At 41.3% G+C, this 14106-nt stretch overlaps 1 protein-coding gene across 5 annotated transcripts in view; it reads left to right on the forward strand.

Moving 5' to 3' along the window:
* Window positions 1-14106, forward strand: part of tcf12 (transcription factor 12) — a 318722-nt gene that overhangs the window by 162148 nt on the left and 142468 nt on the right. The gene's annotated exons all lie outside the window — the stretch shown is intronic.

A 14106-nucleotide genomic window follows, 5' to 3' on the forward strand; every position in this document is an offset into this window, starting at 1 on the left:
CCTGTTTCTGTGCTGTATATTCGATCTATGTCATGCTCTGGTACCTCACCAACGCAGCCATTCTTAATGTGTGAACCCAAGCAGTGAGCATCAGTCGGCTGCAGGGGGCATCACAGTTGAGTCGTATTTTGTTGCAGTGTGCAATTTCCAGCAGTACTTACAGGGTGGCAATTAGGAGCAGGAAACCTGGCTAACTCTGGTTTTCCTGCTCCCCTCCTTAGCCCAAGGGCAGTGAGACCAATTGTGGCACCAATGATGCTATCCTGGCTGACATCAATTAAGTCAACACTGAATCCGATTTGGAATCTTCTGGTGCGTGTGGTTTAGTTGCACACTGAACCATGGACGAGTGTGTTTTTCCAGTTGGGAGTGAAAAATGTCATTGGGCTGGATTTTCATCATTTAGCCCTACCATTGGTTCTCCGGTGCTATTTAAAATTTTTTTTAACCACCGAAATACCACTCACTCAAAAGACGTTATTTTCATCAAATAAAACCTGTGGTAGGGCTAACTATTTCTTATTTTTCAACGTGCAACTCAAAGTAAAATGGGTGGTATTTTTGCACATACGTCATCAGTACCCGCCCGCTCCTCCTCTCGCAGACATGGCCTAACGTTGGGCCGCCCGCTCCTCCTCCTCTCCACGCTGCCTCTGGTGCTCCCTCCGAGGCCGGGTCGGCGTGCTGCTCCCCGCCGCCTCCGGTGCTGGCTGTTCCACTTCTTCCCGGTGACCACTGCGTCTGATGATCGGTTGCTCCTCCTCTTCCTGCCGCCTCTGGTGCTCTCTCTGAGGCCGGGACAGCGTACTCTCCTCCAATACCCCCCCCCCCCACCACCACCTACACCAGGTGCTTACGAAGCCCACCCGCCGGGTGCGTTGCTCCCGTGCACCCTTGCTGACTTGGTCCCTTCGGCCAGCTGGCCCTACCCAACAGCGTCCACAGCATCCCTTGGGGGATGGGGACATGGGACACTGTGGGGACTGGGGCTCAGACGACACTTTTCTCGGTAGTAATTTAGGCCAGTGGTTAAAATGGTGGTATTGATGAATTCACCTCTGGTGGTAATTTTTGGTGTTGCACACTTAATGTCATAAAAACGGGGAAAAAAATAAGATCGGTGGTATTTTTTTTACCACCGTTGGTAAATCACTGATGAATTTAACACTGGGGGTATTTCGATGCTAAATTATGAAATCGGTGGTAATCTGCGATGAATTTACCACCGGTGGTATTTTTGGTGGTAAATGATCGAAAAAGTGATGATAAATCCAGCCCACAATGCTTAGATAATGTTCTGGTAAGACAGTACATTATATTTTAACTCTGTTTTGGACCTATTTGCAGTCTACTTGTAAATGTCAATTTGAAATTTTTTAAAAGGCAATTTCCATTTTTGTTCATGAGGGTCTTTTTTTTTTTTCCTGCAGCTTTGTCCTGTGCCACCTTACGCTGTTGATGTGACATTCTTGGTAGTGTGCAGTACATTCTTTTACCCTGGAGAGAAAAATGCTTTCATTTTTTTAAATGCCATTTTATGTCATTTAACAATGCTAATGTAGCTTCTTGGCATGTCTTTCATCGTATAGTCTGCAGAATAGCACTTTTATATCTGCCGACAGGAACAGCGGAACCACTTCACCAGCCAGTTGCGATTAAGCGGAGCAGTCCAGTCGCCACAGAGTTCAAGTTTTATTTTGAACTGTTGTATAAATTTTCACTAAAATTGCTGTACCATTCATTTCACATGTACTGTTAGATTATTAAACAGGCACAACATCCTAATGATTTTACAAAAAATATCGCAGTGATGGAATTCGAACCCGAGATTGATGTCTCTGGAAGTAACAGTCACTAACCAGTCTGTGTCCAGTCACGGACGATGCTGAATTTGTGCATCTGATCAGGATGCCGATCGAGAATTTTTAAAGAGTCCACATTCTAGCTACTTAAGGGTGAACACTGAACCTTTTGTGTTGGGGTAGGTACTTAATTTACCACAAAGGGGCTTAGATAGGCAGGATACGCTTCACAGAATAAGTATTTCAACCAAAATATCAATACAAGATATGCGATTATTCTTAAGTATCTAATCTACATCTAGTTTCGTATCTGTTAAACTTAATATTCCTTCTAGATTGCTATTTGTCATTTTCTTCTTCTGAAACTCTAACCCACACCAGGTCATACTCACCCATCACCTCTGTGCTTGCTAACTTGCATTAGCTTTCGGTCCAATAATTTCAAACTTCTTATCCTTGTGTTCAGATCTCTCCATGGCCTTGCTCCTCCCTATCTTTGTAACCTCCTCTGACTTTCCAAAACTTGGGTTCCTTCAAATCAGGCCTTGTACAACCCCATTTCTTTTGCCCCATCATTGGTGGCCGTGCCTGCAGCCCTAATGGTCTAAAACTCTGGAATTCCCTCCCTAAACCTCTGTCTCTCCAACACTCTTTCATCCTTTAAGGCCCTCCATAAAACTTACCTCTTTAACCAAGCTTTTGGTCACCCATCTTAATATCTCCTCTTTTGGCTCAGTCAATTTTTGTCTGATTATGATACTGTGAAGCACTTCAAGATGCTTTTCTTCCTTAAAGGCATTATATAAATGTAAGATGTTGTTTTGGTATTTTAACTTAAATGAAAATCTAAATTATCCTATTTTCATGCTTAAAGAAAAGCGAGGAGTTCTCATGTTGTCCTCCCAAGCATTTCTACCTTATCCAAAATTGTTTAAAAGTTACTCTGAAACAGTGCAAAACAGATGTCTGTAAGTGGGAATAAATTGTTCAAGATAAAGCATGGCAAAAAGCAATCAATGAAGGCACCTCCTACTATGAGGCCCATCTCATTGCTGATGCTGAATGTAAATGCCAGATGAGGAAGTTTCACTTGAATACTCAAGATTCCCAACCTTGTGTATCTAGGATCCACTGTTCAATCTGCAAACATTCATTCTGAGCAAAAATAGGTCTCATCAATCACCAAGGAACTCGCTGCAAAAATGAGATGATATTCTGGCTGTCTCCGTCGATATCGAATGACGAATGACGACAATGACCTCCTCTCAAAGGGTCAAGAAGGCCATGTTTGCTTACATAACCAATCACTGCACTCCAAAATTCATTGCGAGGGGCACTTCGAGACATGATGCTACAGAAATTGATTTGTTTTTACTTCAGTGTAAGCTCAAATGGATATGAGAGGGCCTTGCACATCATGGCTTTAGTGAACTCTGAAATTATACTGCCACTTTGATGAGCATCCAAAATTGCTTTGCATTGACACACTATTAAATAGCATCAAAACTTTATCGTATTTATCTTTTCACAAAGAAAAATCGTTATACATTTTCTTGAAGGCCATCCGTTTTTAAGATTAATTTCCCATTAGTATCTGCATGTTGACAACCAAACAGAAGGTACTAAATCAGTCACACCACATAATTTAGTACAATACATATAATTAAGGCAAGTATGATATCCACAAGAGAAATTAGAAACTAGTGAGGGCATCATGCCGTCTCTTAAACCACAAAGTAAGTGGTGAACATGAATCCTCCTTTCCTCATTCCATCTAATTGATTGGTAAAGCATTTTAATAGATCAATTTGTGTTCTGAATCTGGAAAATAGTTAACTTTTTCATTGTATTTTGTTGTATATTGTTGAATAGTAGCTGCTCCAAAAGTGCTCATCTATTTAAAAGAAGTCACCACATCCTACTTTTAAAAAAAACATTTTTTTATTCAACCACGACTGAGCACAGTTGGCTTGCTGAGCAAGGGAAGGTGACCTATTCTCAAGTCTCACCCAATAGAATTCGTTTACCAGGAGTAACACTGGTTGCCTTGCTCTCCTGATTTTTCTCCTTCCTCTTCTGTGAGCAAGCATCTGGAGTCCACTTACTATATCTTCCTCATCTATCCTTGACCCCTCCTATTTCTCATCTACATGATATCCCACATGATCTCATCCGAAAACATAATGCCAGGTCCCATATGTACGCTGACGACACTCTGCTCTACCTCACCACCACCTCTCCCGATCCACTGCCTGATTTGTCAGACGGCTTGTCTGACATCAAGTACTGGATGAGCACAAATTTCCTCCAACTAAATATTGGCAAAACTGAAGCCATTGTCTTTGGTCCTTGCCACAAACTCCATTCTCTCACCACCGACTCTCTTCCCCCTCACTGTTCGCAATCTTTGTCTCCTATTTGACACCGAGATGAGCTTCTGACCACACATTTGCTTCATCACCCTGACTGCCTACTTCCACCTCCGTAACATTGCCTGCCACGGCTCGTCTGCTGCTGAAACCCTTATCCACCTCGAAACTTCACTGTTCCAATACTCTTCTGGCCGGCGTCCCATCTTCCACCTTCCATAAACTGGAGCTCATCCAAAACTCTGCCCGTATCCCAACTCGCACCAAATCTCATTCACCCGTCACACTTGTGCTCGCTGACCTACATTTGCTCCCTGAATATCAATGCCTCAATTTTAAAATTCACATTCTTGTTTTCAAATCTCTCCAAGGCCTCACTCCACCCTATCTCTGTAACCTCCACCAGCTCTACCAGCCTTTGCGATCTCTGCACTCTTCCAATTCTGGCCTCTTGCATGTCCCCGATAGTAGTCGCTCCACCATTGGCAGCTGTGCCTTCAGCTGCCTGGGCCCTAAGCTCTGGAAATCCTTCCCTAAACATCTCTGCCACTCTAACTCTCTCTCCTCCTTTAAGAAACTCGTTAAAACCTACCTGTCTTGATATCTCTTTGAGGCTCGGTGTCAAAATTTGTTCGATAAGACTCTTGTGAAGCACCTATGGACCAATGTTCCTTTTAAGCTGCGCGGCCATGCAGCTGTCTGGAGCTCCCGCACAGGCCGCTTGCCGGCTTTACAATAGGGAAAACCGTGCATGCGGTTGGGGGCTGTGCACCCAAACAAAACTACAGCGAACATTGCTTGGGATGTTTTACTATGTTAGAGGTGCTGTATAAATGCATGTTGTTGATGTCATGGCCAAGATTAGAATCCTGCCACTTGTGGGATCATGCATGCATATTCACGTAGTACCACTATATGGCACAGTGTTCATATACCAGTAGGTGTCCTCCTCGAACTGTCTTTCCTCTACAGCAATTCTTCCTATAAATATTTATATAACTATAACATGTGTTTATAATACCTATGTATTTGTAGGGATGTCTGCCGCTGCCTAAACCCATCTGTTGAAACTCTCATTTTGAAGCTTGCCTTTATCACCTCCAGACTTGACCATTCCAATGATGTCCTGGGCATCTCCCATTCTCCAGGCTCTGTAAATTCCTGACTTTTTCTTGCATAATATGGCTCCCGATACTGGATAAATAACGAAGATTAACTTCCAGTTTATGTGCAGTCAAGGGTCGTGGTTGGAAAATTGATTTACGTTTAAACCCTCATACATCAGTATAAATGTAACCGCATGCTAGGATATCGCCATGGTTTGTTATTTGATACAGATATAACGTAGCACTTCAGGATTGAACATACATTGCTGTACAATGGTATTTAATGCACATATGCTGGTATAATTATATTATCAGTCTCTGAATCCAGAACAAATGTTGAGTTTAGAAAGTATTCTTCCAAAGTAGCTCTCTTCATTTTCGTTGTTGTTTCTGTTGGGGAAATGTAAATTGCTATTATGAACTAGTAGCAGTTAATTCAAAATGTGCTACAACAGAGCAATAAAATTATGAATGTAGTTTCAAACTGTGATATTTTCTGACTTAACGATAAATCCAAATTCTAAATATTGAAATGTTTGCTTTGAATTTAAGCACTCTCTCTCTTTGTTTATGCGTGGCCTCCTTGTGTAAATGTGTCGTGACTGCCAAGGATAATCTATCTGTTTGTCAGAGCTGTTTATCACATTGTCCACAGTTTACAGAAAAATTGCTGATTCTGGTTCATGTGGGCAACATGATTCACGTTGTTCCAAATTATTCTGCTAACTCTGTATTTTATTTGTTTGTTTTGTACTTCATGGCCCTTTTTAAGTCAGATTGCTTTGGTTGTAAGTTCCTTGAGATATGGAGAGCATATATGCAGGAAATGATACAGAATGGGATACTATGTTCTCAAGACATACTGAAGTGTTTCTTGCATCCACACTAAGAAAAAAAGGCTCGAAATCGTGAGCATTGGGCCTTTTTCAGGTATGTTTCTGGGAAATAGTGAAGCAAAAAGTAATCCAAACAGCCTACATTTATAAATCCCCCCCCCCCCACCCCCAAATAGGCAGAACAGATATGTATTCATCTTTTGAACTATTGTATGCTCATTTTTGACACATTTTTATGGCTTTACCCCCATTTCTTTGTGTTTGTAGTCGACCAAGATGCATAGCCTTGGTTTGAATTGTGTGCATTTGTGGCAACCAAGAGCATATCTCCATCAAACAACAATGTTTTGTGCCAAACTAGTTCGAGTGCTGAAAAGTGACCTGATCTGATCCGTTTTGGAAGTGAGGTGGGGATAAGGAGACTGGCACTTTTACCTTACCAGTACCAAGTCTTGGGTAAAGAAGCTGAAATCTGTATGCAAGAGTGAGAAGAATTCAGATACTCCTCGCTTTAATAAAGGTTGATCAGAGAAGTGTTCTGGAGGTCTTTTTAATTTGTGCAATCTGCCAACTTGAGTCTCCGTAAGTCAACATTTTAGACCAGCCTCTCTCGTCGTATCACCTGGCTGAAAATAATGTGAGAAAGGTGGTCCACCCTCTTTAAAATAACACCTTTACGGAGGAAAGAGAAACACTCCAATCCTCAGCCCCTTTTTCATTGCAAACTACTGCCCAGCTCCAACCTCCTGTTTCTCTCAAGTCCTTGAAAGTGATGTCACCTCCCAAATCCAGGACGATATTTCCTGCAACTCCTGTTGGAATCTCTCCGATCAGAGCACTTGCATGCAGCCCTGCAGCTCCCACCCCGATTTTCCGTTACTCTGACTCTCTCGCCTCTTGTGCATCTTCCCATCCCTTTGCCCATCATTGACAGCTGTGCCTTCAGCCTCCTCAGCCCCATGCTCTAGAATTTCCCCCGTTAAATTCGTCTGCCTCTGCACCTCCCTCTTTGAACAAACTTTTGATCACCCCTTTTAATATCTACTCCTTTGGCTTGGTGCCCATTTTGATGCGCACTGGGATGTTTGTCTACATTAAAGGCGATATATAAGCACACAATGCTTAAAAATGAGGGTATCCTTGAAGAGTTTGAATTTGGGGTACATCAAAGCAAGAATATCAGTGCAAGGGAATGGGACCCTTTTTATCGCTTTCTTTTCTAACTGTGTGCCTTGCTTCAAACCTCCGCTTCAGATGCTCCAGCAGGATGTTTTACACTTTAAGTAAACTATTCTTTTGGATCCTCGGAATGAGAACGCTGTTGTGCCAAATTATTGTCAGTTTTAGGATGTGAACTTGAACTGGATTGAGACTACTCAAACCAACTTTGTGCAGGACTTTTTTGTAACATTTTAAGTATTTCTGTAGTCGAGACTGGTTTTGAACCCATATTCCAATAATGTTTCTTAAAATGCTCCAAAGTTTTGAACTTTTTCACTTAATGTTATCACTTAAGCTGAGCCAGAAAGTATCAAAATCTCCCATAATCACTTTTTTTTATGACAGTTGTGAAATAGTTGAAGCTGAGAGAAATAAGTAATATCCATTGAAGTTAATTAAACTAATATTCAACTGCAACTTGCATTTATATAGCGCCTTTAATGTAGTATAACATCCCAAGGCATTTCACAGAAGAGTTATCAAACAATATTTGACACTACGCTACATAAGGAGCTATTAAGACAGGTGACCAAAAGCTTGGTCAAAGAGGTAAATTTTAAGGTGCGTCTTAACAGAGGAGAGAGAAATAGAGAGGTGGTGAAGATTAGTGAGGGAATTCCAGAATTTGAAGCCTAGTCAGGTAAAGGCATGGCCGCCAGTGGTGGGACAAAGAAAATCGGGGATACACAAGAAACGAGAATTGGAGGAACGCAGAATTCTTGGAGGATTGTAGAACTGGGGGAGGTTAGAGATAGGGAGGGACATGGCCATGGAGGGATTTGAACACAAGCATGAGAATTTTGAACGGGAGCAAATGCCTGTTCTGCTGCACCTGATCTGCTGCTGTGAGCACTGCAGTTAAAACAGGAAAAGGGGAGAGTGGTGAATTCCAGTATGCACAGTTGTCGGACAGAGATTGAGGGAAACCCATGAAGCAACTACATCTTTTCCTTGCTCAGCTTTTGTTGGTACCTTAACATAGAAGTGAACAGAAACAAACGTACACTATCTTTACTTACCTAAGCAGTTTACTTACAGTAAACATGGATATTTTCATCGCAGATTAAAACTGTAGCTTCCTTTGAATCACTGGAGGATCCATTTACAGTAGCAGGTGTTCAGAAAATTGAAAGCTTGCCTGAATATAGAAAATATACTATGACAGCAGTACATTCACAACAGAGAAAGTTACAAAATATTCAACGGTAAATTGGATACAATTGAAACTTGCTGTGATAAGTTGAGTGTTCTGGATTTTTGAACCTGTAAAAATGCACATATTTTTTTAAAAAAAAGAAAGACTTTGATTTATATAGCATCTTTCACGACCACCGTACGTCTCAAAGCGCTTTGCAGCCATTGAAGTACTTATTGAAGTGTAGTCACTGTTGTGCAGGAAAAACATACTTATCCAGCACTTGCTGCAACTGTTATACAGACACATGAAAAGGCTGATTTAACCCTTTGAGTATCGAGCTACTTACAGCTTTTGAAATAAATCTCTTCACACACATTTTACATCATGATTCTTAAATATTTTGACGAATGACGACTGAATTTGGATCTTGCATTCATCTTGATTTTTCAGTTTGCTTCAGTGCATGTTTGTAATGGTTGCAGCATTTTCTCTCCCACATTTCCACGTTAGTTATGTTATACATGTACAGCTAAGCTAAAGAGTGGAGCTAAACTACAGAACCAGTGGGAAGCTGTTCAACCTTCGCCATCTCCAGGCCAGGTCCAACACCACTCCAACCTCTGTCGCCGAGCTACAGTACACAGACGACGCCTGCGTCTGTGCACACACACAGGCTGAACTCCAGGACATCGTCGACATATTTACCGAGGCGTATGAAAGCACGGGCCTTACGCTAAACATTAGTAAAGACAAAGGTCCTACACCAGCCTGTCCTCGCCGCATAGCACTGCCCCCCCCCAAATATCAAGATCCACAGCGTGGCCCTGGACAACGTGGAGCACTTCCCCTATCTTGGGAGCCTCCTATCAACAAAAGCAGGCATTGATGATGAGATCCAACACCACCTCCAGCGCGCCAGTGCAACCTTTGGCCACCTGAGGAAGAGAGTGTTTGAAGATCAGTCCCTCAAAACTGTCATCAAGCTCATGGTCTACAGTAATACCTGCCCTCCTGTATGGCTCAGAGACGTGAACCATATACAGTAGATACCTCAAGTCGCTGGAGAAATACCACCAGCGATGTCTCCGCAAGATCCTGCAAATCCCTTGGGAGGACAGACGCACAAACATTAGCGTCCTCGTCCAGGCCAACATCCCCAGCATTGAAGCACTGACCACACTTGATCAGCTCCGCTGGGCAGGCCACATAGTCCACATGCCAGACACGTGACTCCCAAAACAAGCGCTCTACTCTGAACTCGTCCACGGCAAACGAGCCAAAGGTGGACAGAGGAAACGTTACAAGGACACCCTCAAAGCCTCCCTGATCAAGTGCAAGATCCCCACCGCCATCGAGCGCCCTAAGTGGAGGAAGTGCTCCTCGAGTATCGTCGCCGAGAGCATGCAGAAATCAAGCGCAGGCAGCGGAAGGAGCGTGCGGCAAACCAGGCTCCCTGCCCACCCTTTCCCTCAACGACTATCTGACCCACCTGTGACAGAAAATGTGGTTCTCGTATTGGACTGTACAGCCACCTAAAGACTCATGCTAAGAGTGGAAGCAAGTCTTCCTCGATCCCGAGGGACTGCCGATGATGACAGCTTGAATTTAGCACTGTTAGATTATTGCAATAGGTAGGATTTTTTTTCTCTCTCCACAGATAAAATTGGGATTTGGTGCCACAGTACTTCAATACTAACGAATGTTTTTCTTCAAAGCATGAGTGGGAGGGTATGAAAATGTTGGTAATGATGCTGAATATTACAAGTGGGTGGGAAATGTCACTGGGAGCTCTTTGCAGTGCTGATTTTCTTTAACTTGAGAGAACTTGCTGTTGCATGAAAGTTAATGTTATACTAAGTTGGATTTCAAAAAATATATAGATTCATTTTAAACATAAATAACATTTCTAGACTATTCCAAATCTACTTTTAAACTTAGACTGATTTCCTTTTGGGTTTATGCAGGATTGACCTCATTTCAAACATGGATGTGAATGAGAAGAATGGGAAATGCATTTCATTTTACACACATAATGTTTTTGCAACAGAGTGACATTTTCCAATGCTAGTTTCATGTTACTTTGCATGTTATGAAACTTGCATCAATAACTTTCTAACTGTAGTACACTTCTTTGACTACAAATTCAAATAGTTTCACTTCCGTTTACCATACCTACTTTTTTAAAGATCTTCTGTTTTTCCAATTGAACTGCTGTTTGCCTTACTGAAATGTATCGCTGCCTGAAATTTGCAGTGAAAATGCAACCTTTTCTGCCAGATCTCACTAATACAGCTTTAATTCATTACTGTTTGTTATCTTACATTCTACCACCTTTGAAGCTAATCTAATAAAGAAATCATTGTTGAACTATTCATATTAAGAAAATTGTAGACTGCAATTACTTTGCTGAACATTTCAAAATGCAACATAATGTGGCTGTAAATGCTAGCACTGAATGTTTTTCAATCCAAGTAGTTAGTCCCTTCACATTGCTGTTTTTAAATATTGGAATCATTGATTGGTTCTAAGCAACTTTAATTTTTTAATACTTGTTCCTGGGATGTGGGTGTCGCTGACATGGCCGGCATTTATTTCCCATCCCTAATAGCCCTTGAGAAGGTGGTGGTGAACCGCTGCAGTCTGCGTGGTGAAGGTACTCCCGCAGTGCTGTTGGGGAATGATTTCCGGGTTTTGACCCAGCAACTATAAGGGAATGGTGATATATTTACAAATCAGGATGGTGTGTGAGTTGGAGAAGCTTGCAGGTGGTGGTGCCTGCTGCCCTTGTCCTTCTAGGTGGCAGAAGTCACAAGTTTGGGAGGTGCTGTCAAAGAAGCTTTGGCGAATTGCTGTAGTGCATCTTGTAGATCGTACACGCTGCAGCTATGGTGTGCCTGTGGTGGAGGGAGTGAATGTTTAAGGTAGTGGATGTGGTGCCAATCAAGTTGGCTGCTTTGTCCTGGATGGTGTCAAGCTAACTTGTGTTGTTGGAGCTGCACTCATCCAGGCAAGTGGACAGTATTCCATCACACTCCTGACTTGTGCCTTGCAGATGGTGGAAAGGCTCAGGGGAGTCGGGAGGTGAGACACTCACCGAAGAATATCCAGCCTCTGACCTCTTGTAGACGCAAAATTTAGTGATGAACAGTAATTATTTAGAGCTTTAACAGCTTATATTTAACTTGTATTCCCAAGAGGTTAAAGTGGCTTGATTTAATTGAGCAACCTTTTGTAAGCAGATTTTATTGTGATATAAAATGTATATTCAACATTTTATTTAAAAAGTAGGTAAAAGTTGTAAAACTACTTGTGTTCGACCTGAAAGTGATGAGTATTGGAGTGCGGAGTTTGTTCCCCATTTGTTGTTTGTGGATCTGGATTGTTTTTTTTTAATGAATAATTTAATAGTTGGTGACATCAGTTTTATTGCACACATAAGGAAGGCCTTGATGAGAATATCAGGAAGAACTTGGATTTATATAGTGCCTTATTATATCTTCAAGATGTCCCAATGCACTTCAAAACCAGTGAAATGTTTTTTTAATACAAGAGGAAAATACTGCGAATGCTGGAAATCTAAAATAAAAACAAAGTTCTGATACTCAGCAGATCAGGCAGCATCTGTGGACAGAGAAACAGAGTTAATGTTTCAGGTTGATGACTTTTCATGAGAACTGGAAAAACCGGTTTCAAGCAAAGGGGGAGGGAGGAAAGAACAAAAGGAAGGGTACGTGATGGGGTGGAAGGCAGGAGTGATTACATGACAAAAGGATGATGGTGCGAGGCAAAAGGGGGATAGTAATGGGACAAGTAAAGGAACAAAAGATGGGTCCTAGAAGAGGAGTAAATGGCAATAGCAGAATCATTTGGACAGCTGCTGCTGGAAAAATGGGAGCAGTGGTTATGATCAATTGAAGTTACTGTTATGTAGGTAAGCATGACAGCCAATCTGTGCAGAGCAAGGTCCACACATGGTAAATGAATGAATCATCAGATATTCATTTTGTTGATTGAGGAGGAAATTTTGACCAGGGCACTAGACGAGCTCTCTGCTCTTTGAATAGTGCTATGGGAACTTTTGCATTAATCTGAGCAGACATACAGGGCTTTGGTTTAATGTCTCATTAGAAATGGGGAGTCTAGAACTAGGAATCAGAGTTTCAGAATAAGGTGTTGGCCATCAAACATCAGCGTCTCCCTGACAACGGAGGCAGCGCGAGCCTGGAGCAGCTGGAAAGAAATTTAAACATCGGCGTCTCTCTGACAACGGAGGCAGCTCAAGCCTGGAGCTATTACAGGTCCTATCAAGAGGACAAAATGAGAAGTAAAAAGTAATAAAATTATGACATCACAAGGATGGAGGACAGTGGTTCTTCCAGATTAATTGAATCGCTGGACAGGGAATGAATCTTAAAGAAAACTAATAACTGATTTAATTTGATTCAATTGCTGATTTTCTCTTTAACTTAATTTATAATTATGGTATATATTTAATATTGTTTAATTATACTTCATCTTTATTATAGTGATGTTGCTATTGTATACTCATTGTATTATTTACAATGTAATTTGAATTTCCTTTTTTTAGTTTTTTTCGCCTGTGTCTCTATCTGTGTGGGCATTTTGGCTGCTGCTTAGGACCCAAGCCTTTAACCTCTTTTTACATTTCCTTCTCTTGCTTTTTCTCTCTTTCCCTCAGTGGTCAATATCGAATGTGTTGTAAAATTGTTGTGACGTGCCTTGGGACGTTTTAATACATTAAAGGCACTATATAAATAAAAGTTATTATTATTATTTAGGACTGAGATGAGGAGCACACTCAGAGGGTGGTGAATATTTGGAATTCTCTACCCCTGAGGGCTTTGAAGGCTCAGTCTTTGAGTATATTCAAGACAGAGATTGATAGATTTTTGGATAGTAAGGGAATCAGTGGATGTGGAGATATTGCCATGATATTGAATGATGGAGCAGCCTCAAGGGACTGAATGGCCTACTCTTGCTCCTATTTCTTATGTTTTTAAATGATTGCACTTCTAACAATGCAGTATTCCCTCAGCACTGCACTGAAGTGCCAGCCTTTATTGCGTGTTCAAGACCATAGTGCTACTTGATCCTATACTCTGAATCTTTTGATGCAAGGCTGAACTAAGCTGAGAACTTCAGAAAGTATAGGCAACTCAGTTCATCAACTACACTTCTTCCACAGATATAATGTATATTTTGCCTAATATCTCAGTCAAAATCAGCGAAATAAAATGTAATTCTAGTTGTCCATTGAGTATCTGTCTAGTTTTTTTGATAGGGATTGCGATTAAATCTTTGATTTTGCAAAGTTACATGTAATTTGCAATGCCTTCAATTGAATTAAATATTCCGAGCAAATTTCATCCAATATTCAAGCATTAGCCCTACAGTATTGAATGTTGGTACAAAATACAACCATTAGATAATCAACATTTTAAAAATATATATATTCTGTGAAATAAAGTTTGCATTTGGGGATCATTATTCTTCTGTTGTGCATCAAGGACTCTTGCACCTCTGAAAGATACTTATTGTTTGTTCCCTAATCTGTACCTGCAGGATGATCTTGTATTCTAATTGCGTGCAGTCCTAAATTTGATTTTGTTTGTG

Source organism: Pristiophorus japonicus, chromosome 17 (genome assembly GCF_044704955.1).
Source record: "Pristiophorus japonicus isolate sPriJap1 chromosome 17, sPriJap1.hap1, whole genome shotgun sequence".
In the NCBI taxonomy this organism is placed as follows: Eukaryota; Metazoa; Chordata; class Chondrichthyes; family Pristiophoridae; genus Pristiophorus; species Pristiophorus japonicus.